Here is a 10,000-nt window from a genome sequence, read left to right on the forward strand (position 1 = left end):
TTGGGGAAAAATTATTTCAACTTTGGAGAGTTGTACAGTTGTGTACAAAGCACAAATACATGGAAATACAGTCTGGAAACTTATCCTGATTAATATTTATATTTGCTGTAGAGTATTTCATATACAAAATGTGAAACTAGGAGCAGCAGGACTCCATTTCCTAGTGTGCATTGGTGCCCAGTCTGCCTGAGTCATCTACATTCTATAGACTGTATCATTTACTAAGACCTCAATAATCCTGTTGGCATTCGTAAGTTTGATCCTGCAGGGCTTTATCCTGAGATTTGTGTGTGTGTGTGTGTGTGTGTGTGTGTGTGTGTGTGTGTGTGTGTTGAGTAAGGTCTTGCATGCTATCAGAATCACAATATGTCCCATCTGTGAAGCAATTTCACTGAGCAGTCAGTGAGGTTATTGAGCAAGTAAGAGGAGGTGAAGGAACTTATTTAAGCATGGTACAGATGAGTAAACATACACACTCTTACTGGGTAATGGACTCCATCACACACACACACACACACACAGATACACATATTCCCCCTCTTGCATGAAAACACACACACACACACACACACACACAGTTTCTGAGAATTAAATACTGATGTAGGGCTCCCCAGTGAACTGCCACAAGCTTAAATCCTGAATCTCTCTCTTAAACAGCTCAGGGCCTCTGGGTTTCTCTGTGGGAATAAGAGAGAGAGAGAGAAAGAGAGAGAGGCTATTTACACATTAATAAGCCTTCAGGACGTTTATTCAATGCTGGGAAATATATTTTGGATTTCCATACTAAACTCAAAATGAAGAAATTGAAAGCATGGCACAATCACCCCACAGACCTTCACTACACGCCATAGACCTTCACTACACATCGTAGACTTTCACTACACACGATAGACCTTCACTACAAACTATAGACCATCCCTGCACACAATAGACCTTCACTACACACTGTAGCCCATCACTATCTATCATTAACATTAACATTATTTCCTGTGCATAAAATATTCTTAATTTAGCCATATTAATAAATATATAGATTTAATAAATATATAGCTAATATATGACTTCTGTATAATGAAATATACAAATAGTACTTTTAAAGCCACATGGAAATGTTCGCACTACCGATTTCAATGTTACAAATTTATAACTGAAATATCTAGGCCGAAACTTTAATAATAATAATAATAAAAAAAAACCCTCAAAATACCTTTATGCCATTACAGGAATCATGACAGTAATTGCTCATAAGAATATGGAAAAGCCATTCTTCCCGCATGCATATTTCATGACAGCCTCCTCTGCCTGCACGTTAAAGGGATAAAAGAATGCCAGGCGGAAGGGACCGACGCGAAAGGGACCGACACCGACGTCCCGACGATGCGCGCGCCGGAAGCCCCGTAGCATCGGCTGTGCGAGACGAGCCGGGGTCACGCCCAAATTGTCCATCAGCCAGACAAGCAGAACTGATTTGGATGCTAAATAATGGTTCAGATATTCACAAATTCCATATATATGCACAAGGCTGAGTGAGCACCGTGGAATATTCATCGAACTGCCACTCCAGATGCCGCTAGCGCACCAAAAACGGCACGTCTGTGGCTCCATATGTGGTCATGTGGCCTTGGGTATGTATGTGTCTGTTCTTCTAAAGCCACGTATGACTGATGCATCCTTTTTTTGTAGAAGAAACTACTGTTGGATACTGTTGGAACTCTGGTTCATAATTCTGCTTGCTGTAATTACTGATAATACCTCAGTCTTTAACGTCCCACAAAGCCATTGCGGATTTGGGGAAAATAAATATTTAAAAAATAAGAAAAATTAAAAGCTGTTGATATTATATTTCTGGAAAGGACATTAGCTAAACAGAGCCAAAATATGAAATGCATTTTGTTTAACTAAAATCACAATCAGCAATATCACAACAAGAAGCCAAGGTACTCTGCTTAAAATTCACATACAACTTTAAATATTGTGAGGTACTGAGTTTTGGGGCATCACAAACATCACAAGAGGTAAAACATGTAAACAAATGCAACAATTTATTACTCTTTGGCATTCCTTCAGAATACAGCATAGACAGGCAGTCAACTGCGTAAAGCAATAATATAGACTATATAGACCATGGTCGGACAAGTCATACTGAAATAATAAAATCAGAAACTTCAGACGGAGGTCAGACAGCAAGTATGGTCGCTAAATGAGTATCGTCTTCTGATCTTGCAGACAGAAGGTTTTTTTTTCAGAGCACAGAGACCAGGCAAATCAAAGCGGCCCCGGGACTTGGGGATATGCGTCACACGGCCTGATGAACTGAGCACGTGCAGTATCGATGACGGACAGCCAGACTCCTGCGATCTGACCCTAAAGACAAAGGTTTAATAATAAATACAGGCTGTGTGAATTAAAAAGACACCACTCTACATTTTTAATGTAAATGTGTTTCTGCAAGGCATTAAATATGGATGATCTCAGCCTCACCTACTGGTGGGAGGATGAAGGGTGTGTGTGTGTGTGTGTGTGTGTGTGTGTGTGTGTGTGTGTGTGTGTGTGTGTGTGTGTGTGTGTGTGTGTGTGTGTGTGTCTAGTCTTAACCCTCCGTTCTGAATGAGGACCCCCCAGAACCTCTGGATTAAGGCATGTGAGTGGCAGGTTAGGGGTTTGGTGGTGTAACTGACTGCATCTCCTACACTAACACTTTAAAGAAGTCGACTACACTCTGATCTTCCCCTGGCAACAGTGAGCTTAACTCATACATAGAAGGTATGTGCATGTATGCGTGAGTGCATGTGTGTGGAAGAGGGAGAGAGAGAGAGAGAGATGATGGTGTGCTCTATTTGATTAATGTTCCATCGTGCCCTGTCCTTTGGCAGGTAGTATACTGTCGGCTGACTGTGTGTGTGTGTGTTTCTGCACATGGACATCGCTCAGCATGTGCTGAGTTAAGCATTAGGCCTGGGCTGAAAGGGGTTGGAAGGGTAATGTGTGTGCTATCGCATTAACCTGACTGGAGCTCCTCTAATAGGCTCTTGGGCTTTAACTGATATATCAATTTCCTCCCCTTCTGCGGGACTTCAAAGGGCTGCAGCCTCAGTTCCCACTGCCTTGCATCAATCTCTCTGTCCACATCGCATCATCACCTCGCTGTGGGCTGGGCAGAGCCGGCCAATCACGGCCAGGTTACTACGGAGCCAAGCAACAACTGGACAAAGGGCTGAGATGTCCCGATTTAACGATGCTGATTGTAGAGTGTTTTTCCTTCTTAAATAGGTCAGTGGTGTCTATATTTGATATCAATATGTGTTACCACAATAGCAGTGACATGTATAAAATAGTGCAATGACGGTATTATTTGAATTTTTCTTTAAATCTCCCTTTTTTTGGCCAGAACTCCCAGAATTTCCCAGGTTTTAATTTCTGTCAAAATTATCCAACAAGATCCCGCTGTTGATGTGCTGCTTCAGGCATCCAAAACCATCAACAGCCTGTGAACCAGAACAAAAAACAAAACGTCTCCGCGTTTGTTTTGACACGCACCTGTGAGGAGTGTTTGTGTTTGAGAAGCACTTTACAACAGCGGAGATGGAAGCAGCTCTTCTCTACTTTACTCGAGACTCGGTGTTCACGCAGAATCAAACGGCTCTGCTCCTGAACGCCGACCCTGGAGGGCTGGGATGCCACGCCCCAGCTACGACTGACGCTCACTTCCAGTGAAGAGGCGCTGTGCGCACGCACGAGCACGGGCACGCAAACCCGCCCTCCCAGCGGGCCTGTGTTTCACCCGACACCTCCAACTTTATGCTAACCTGTTTTGTCAAAACAATTCCTGCGGAAGCTAGATGACACAGATTCGGTGTGTGTGTGTGTGGGGGGGGGGGGTCAAATCAGTATCAGATGAGGTGTGTGTGTGTGTGTGTGTGTGTGTGTGTGCGTGCGCAGGAGAAAGAGCCTTTTCACAACTCTCTGTGATAAGAGCTAGCATTTAGACACAAAAGTTAAAACAAAAAATAAAATATTTCAGCAGGAAGCCTGCAAGGGTAAGAAGAGAGAGACCAGCAAAAAGTAGTTATTTAAAGGAGTGGAGAGAGAGAAAGAGAGCAAAAGAGAGAGAGAGAGAGAGCACAGGGTCCATGAATAAAGAATAGCTAAGATGTGAGAGAATTTTACAACAGCTATTGTCTGCCACTCACCTTGTGTGTACGTGTGTGTACGTGTGTGTGCGTGTGTGTGTGTGCATGTGTGTGTACGTGTGCATAATCATGCTGCCTTCTCATTGAGCGTTTCATTTCTCACACACACATTCTGTCTCACACACACATTCCTAACCTCCGCGTCCAGAGAGTTGCTTCGTACACACGCTTGTGTACTTTCACCTTTAGTCCAGCACAGCCACAGGACCTACAGATCACATGCTGTCTCTTAGCCCTGAACACACACACACGCTTTATTGCTCGCCTTGCTTAACTCTCTCTCATTGTCTTCCAGTGGGAGAGTGTCCTTGCCAAGGGATGACAGGCATTGAGACTACATCAAAGAGTTCCCAGTCCTATTATTTGTTGAAAGATAGCACTTATGACAGGTACAGTATCTCTAATGCGTCTAACGCTCACCTCTCTCCTCGTGCTGGTGGATCGTCTCCGTTCACAGTGCTACGCACCGGATATTTCAACCACCTGCTTTTCCGAGCTTCCGTATCTGAGATTGGACGCCCTGTTTTTCTATTGAGGGTTCGACATCTTTCTAATTTGACTGGTTTATTTGTGGCTGAGACAGTAAAGCTGATTTGAGCAGATGACGATGGCAGTCTGAAGGTGCTAGCTTTGCTTTCAGTGCAGCCTAGAGGCTGAAGGATGAAAGTGATGTCAGATTAAGAATAACCTGCGCTCCTGACTCACAGCCAGACAGCAGTGAAACAGCGGCGACTTTTCTGTTGTGTCGCTGCTAGTGTGTTTGTAGTGTGAGGAATGTAAAACACAGTAACTGGCCCAGGGAGGAAAAGATACCGGCAGGCTGTCAAGTAGCTTCAGCAAACGGTACTTAATTAAGTACTTTTACAATGTAAAGAGTGGTCCTCTAGAGCTGACCACACACACACACACACACACACACACACACACACACACACACACACACACACACACAAGCAGAGCTAAATGCAATTAGCTAAGTGCCCCCAAAACAGCTGTGCAGTTATTTTTTCAATCGAGACACAGAACTAATTCCACATTATTGTAAATGGCGCACACAGCTCTGTGCAGGTTTAAAGTAGCTACAGTCAAGTTTTCTGTATGGTGTCAGGACATGCCTGATCTCTGATTTACAACACAAGTGGATGGGCTTATTTACGTGCCTTGCTAATGAATATAATTAAAACATCACCTAAATATCTCATGAAATTAAATATGATTCTGAGTGTCATTGATGCTTTTTCCTCAAGGACATGAACCTAAAATACAATGTGCACCTTTCAATCTGGAGCACTTTCTTAACGTTACATGAAACTAAAACTCAAACACACTTAAAGTAAACAAAAACACTTAAAACAAATACACACAGAAAACAAAAACACTTAAAGAAAACAAATATCCACAGAAAACAACACAAAGTAAGCAAAAACAAAACATAGAAAACAAAAACACAAAGTAAACAAAAATACTTAAAACAAGCATTCTTACAGAATACAAAACACTTAAAACAAGCATTCTTACAGAATACAAAACACTTAAAACAAACACTTAAAGAAAATAAATACACAGGAAACAAAAACAAAGTCAACAAAAATACTTAAAGAAAACAAACACATTCTTACAGAATACAAAACACTTAAAGAAAATAAAAACACTTAAAGAAAACATACACAGGAAACAAAAACCTTCAAAATCAATATATTCTTACAGAAAACAAAAACACAAAGAAAACACACAGAAAGCAAAAACACATAAAGAAAACAAATACCCTCTTACAGAAAACAAAACACATGCAAAAAAAAACCCCCTGAATCAGAAGACATTATTTGAGCTATTTTCACTTTATCTCAGTAGCACATTGCCACTGTTGAAGCAACTAATAGGCTGTGATTCACAGATTCACAACCGTGTCCTATGACAATGACTTTGAATAAATACATTTTAAGCAAATATTTAAAATAAGTTCCAGTATGTGTTTTTCCCCCCAGTTTTCCCAAGACTTTAAAATGCTGGTTTGACATCGCCATTGTCCTCTACTGCTCTGGCAGGACACCAGCACGCTCTGTTTCTTCTTTTCTTATTCTGTCCGTTTTCTTTCTCTCTCTCTCTCTTTTCTTCCTGCACACAGTTTATTCTTAGCTGAAGGTGAGCAGAGAGAGTGGGTCTGCACGGTCCGTGGCTCGTCACAATGGCTGCCCTGTGTGGCGGGATGGGGGCACGTGAGCAGCGGGTGGGAGGTGGCATCTGGAACAGTGCCAGCGCAGTGTTTTTAAACGCCATTGTTGTTACATCGCACCATTCTCCGCTACGGGCCAATGAGGGATCTCCATGAAAGTGAGGATCATGGGTAGAGGAGCAAGGAGGGAGTCGCAGACCGAGAGGGCCGACAGTTAGTGAGATAATGGAGAAATGGAAAGGCAGTGGAAGGTCGTCTCTCTCCACTGTTCTACCGTTGTTCTGTATCTTTTCTCTGATTTGATGCCTCTCTCTCTGTTTCTGCCTGTGCCTGTATGCATGCATGTGTGTGTGTGTCTGTCTGTCTGTCTCTCTCTCTTCACTCTCTCTTTCTGTCTTTTCTCACACGTCTCCTCTTTCTGGAGGATGGTGGACCAGTGTGGGGATGTTTTAGATCTCGTTACACACTACCTCAGCCACACTGTCTTCTCCTCTGAGCCCCAGTGCACCATGGGAAATTAAATAAATCCCTAATAAAACCCTAACTCTCCTAATTAGCATATATCCCACCCATGGGTTGATGTCGTACAGAGGGCAGTAATGCAAGGCCTGGACTTCTCTCTTTAACCTCAGACTTATTATAATCTGTATGTACTTACCCTTTTTGTAATGATAAATGTTTATGTGCTTAATCTTTTTTAAAAATATTTTTGTTGTTGAATATGTATGTTTTATTGTTAGATTAGCATGTAGAATCCTTAAATTAGATTAGAATTTTATTATCTTATTTCATTATAATCATGATTTATATACACACACACACACACACACACACACACACACACAGAGGTATATATATATATATACATATATGTGTGTGTGTGTGCGTGCGTGCGTGCGTGCATGCGTGTGTGTAGAGGAATTGTAAAATTAATGCACACTCTCTATAGAAAAGTGTTTAGCAAGTTTATTTTATTGGTCAGTTAGTAATCATAACAGTGATCAGAGAGATGAAAAATGCTCATGTTAGGTGGTGACCCCAGTAACCTGATCTACTCCATCAGATCCTGAAGTGGTTTTACTCAGTAACCTAAACACACACACACACACACACACACACACACACACACACACACACATATATACATATACATGCACACACACACACACACACACACACACACACACACGACAGTTCAAGCGGGCGGCAGGCTGGCAGAAAGGCACCTGAGCCCTGGAGGAGTGTTCAGCCCAAGATCATTAAAGTCTCACAGCCTCTCTCTCTCTCTCTCTCCTCTTTTATTCTCTGTATAAATCTCTCTCTCTCCCTCTCACCCTCATCTGTCCCTCCTCACCAACGAAGCCGTTCAACACATAATTAAAGTTGCAGTAAACAAAGCTCCTCTTGCACGTTCCAGTGGCCCGCCCTCTGCCGACACTTCCCCGTAGCCTCGCCCCCATTCCCCGCGAGCCCCCGGTGTTTCTCAGGGCCGTCAGGCGGGATCACGCGCCCCCTTCCTTTCTTTCTGTTCTCACAGTATGCCTGCCGCAGTGAATGCCGCTTCCCCCTGGTTTAATTGGAAACCTAAATACTTTGGGTAATGCTCTGCCCCTGGGAGTCCGCACTGCCAGATCCATTACCGGCATACTCAGAGCAGACACAGTGGCTCTCCCCAGCACGGAGGGGCTAGCTGACACCCCCCCACAGCTGTCCTCCTCGACAACCCAAGCCCTTCATTACCGAAATAGAAATCTGTGTCCTAAGTGGTGCAACATTGCTAAAGCTAAATATCCATCTCCCCGGGGAGCTAATTATGCCCCAGCACCGACAACGCAGATTCTTCTTCCTCTTCTTCTTCCTCTTCTTTTTTTTTCACCCCAGATAACAACTGTAAAAGCAATTTGAGCATTTTTCAATTAATTAAACACATAGTCTCCAAGTAACCTCTTGTCATTTTGCCCTGCAGGACTAAAGCTAATTTATGTAAGAGAGAGAAAGAGTGAGTGAGAGAGAGAGAGAGAGAGAGAGAGAGGGAGAGAGATACGTTGTGGGGGAGGGGTGATGGTGTTTTCATCTTTAAAGAAATGCCAGTACAAAAGAATTAACTGCAGAAGCTCTTAATGTGTTAGTAAGGAGGAAAAGACATGTCACAGTGGGGGAATGTGAGACGCGAGCGTTTTAGCGGAGTATCGGGCCATGTTTCACAGCCGTATTACCGTGAGCAACTTTTTAGCGTTCGGTCAAAGGCCAATCGTCTGAGACAGAGGAATCTACTCCCCATTGTGTTCCAGTTACAGCCATTTACCACCGAGTCAGAAAGCTGATAGCAAGTGTTGTGATACCCCTGTAGGCTAGTGTATTTTATTTCATTTAGACAATGGCAATATGCGCGCGCGCACACACACACACACACACACACACACACACACACACACACACACACACACACACACACGCACACAGTACTCGGTCACACATACATAGGCAATGTGACAGACTGCCATACACCACGCATGCGCAAACACAGACATAAAGGACCCTGCCACACACACTCCGTCTCTCTCACAGACACACACACACACACACTCCATCTCACACACACATATACACACTGTCTCACACACACTGCTGTCAGTTAGGGAGATCAGAGGCATGCATGAAATCCATCTAATGGGCATCATGAGTCTCTCTCTCTCTCTCTCTCTCTCTCTCTCTCTCTCTCTCTCTCTTTATTTGGACAAGGTTTTGTTCCAGTCTGTCACAGTTACCTGAGTGTAGAGTCTTTGAAAGACGGGTGGAGAGAAGCAGAGGAAGTAATTGATGGAGTTAAAAACGTAATGACAGAGTCAACAAACGAAAGTCCGGAGGAGGAGGTGCTATTGAATAGATAGAACACATGTACTTGGCTGCAGTTCTTCAATTCCTGTCTTCTGTTTTCTTTCTTTCTTTTCTTTGTGCTTCCTTCCTTCTCTCTGCTTGAGCTTTTGGTGTTTCCCAAAGCTGTATCTCGCAGCCCATGACATCTCGAAGTGGACCGGCCCATCGTCAACCCCGCACACCTCAAAGTGGACCGGCCCATCGTCAACCCCGCACACCTCAAAGTGGACCGGCCCATCGTCAACCCCGCACACCTCAAAGTGGACCCGCCCATCGTCAATCCCGCACACCTGGAAGTGGACCCGCCCATCGTCAACCCCGCACACCTCAAAGTGGACTCACCGATCGTCAACCCCGCACACCTCGAAGTGGACTGGCCCATCTTCAACCCCACATACCTCGAAGTGGACCCACCTGTCGTCAACCCCGCACACCTTGAAGTGGACTCACCCGTCGTCAACCCTGCACACCTCGAAGAGAACGTATTGTTATCAACCCTGCATATCTCCTTTATTTCTGCTTCTTATTGCTCCACATATTGCTCTCAAGGAGGTGAGACGACTCCCCCAACACACACACACACACACAGAATCACAGGCATGTAGACCCAGACTGCAGTGTGTAATGCTAAGCCGCTGAGGTGTTCACTGCAATCATTCCCCCATGTGCTGCTCACACTCTGATTAGCGGCAGTTATATGTTAAATGTTCGTCTCCTCCAAACACAAATGCACACACACGCTCTCCCTCTCCCTCCCTCT

The 10,000-nt window shown here is 44.0% G+C and overlaps 1 long non-coding RNA gene across 1 annotated transcript in view; it reads left to right on the forward strand.

The window, feature by feature from the left end:
• Positions 1-7,289: 7,289 nt before the first annotated feature.
• The window catches only part of LOC113568744 (uncharacterized), a 5,086-nt gene continuing 2,375 nt past the window's right edge, over positions 7,290-10,000 (forward strand). The window contains exon 1 of the long non-coding RNA XR_003409628.3: positions 7,290-9,792. This is a non-coding gene — a long non-coding RNA (uncharacterized LOC113568744). The remainder of the gene's footprint in view (positions 9,793-10,000) is intronic.

Source organism: Electrophorus electricus, chromosome 23 (genome assembly GCF_041902795.1).
Source record: "Electrophorus electricus isolate QZ-2024a chromosome 23, ASM4190279v1, whole genome shotgun sequence".
In the NCBI taxonomy this organism is placed as follows: domain Eukaryota; kingdom Metazoa; phylum Chordata; class Actinopteri; order Gymnotiformes; family Gymnotidae; genus Electrophorus; species Electrophorus electricus.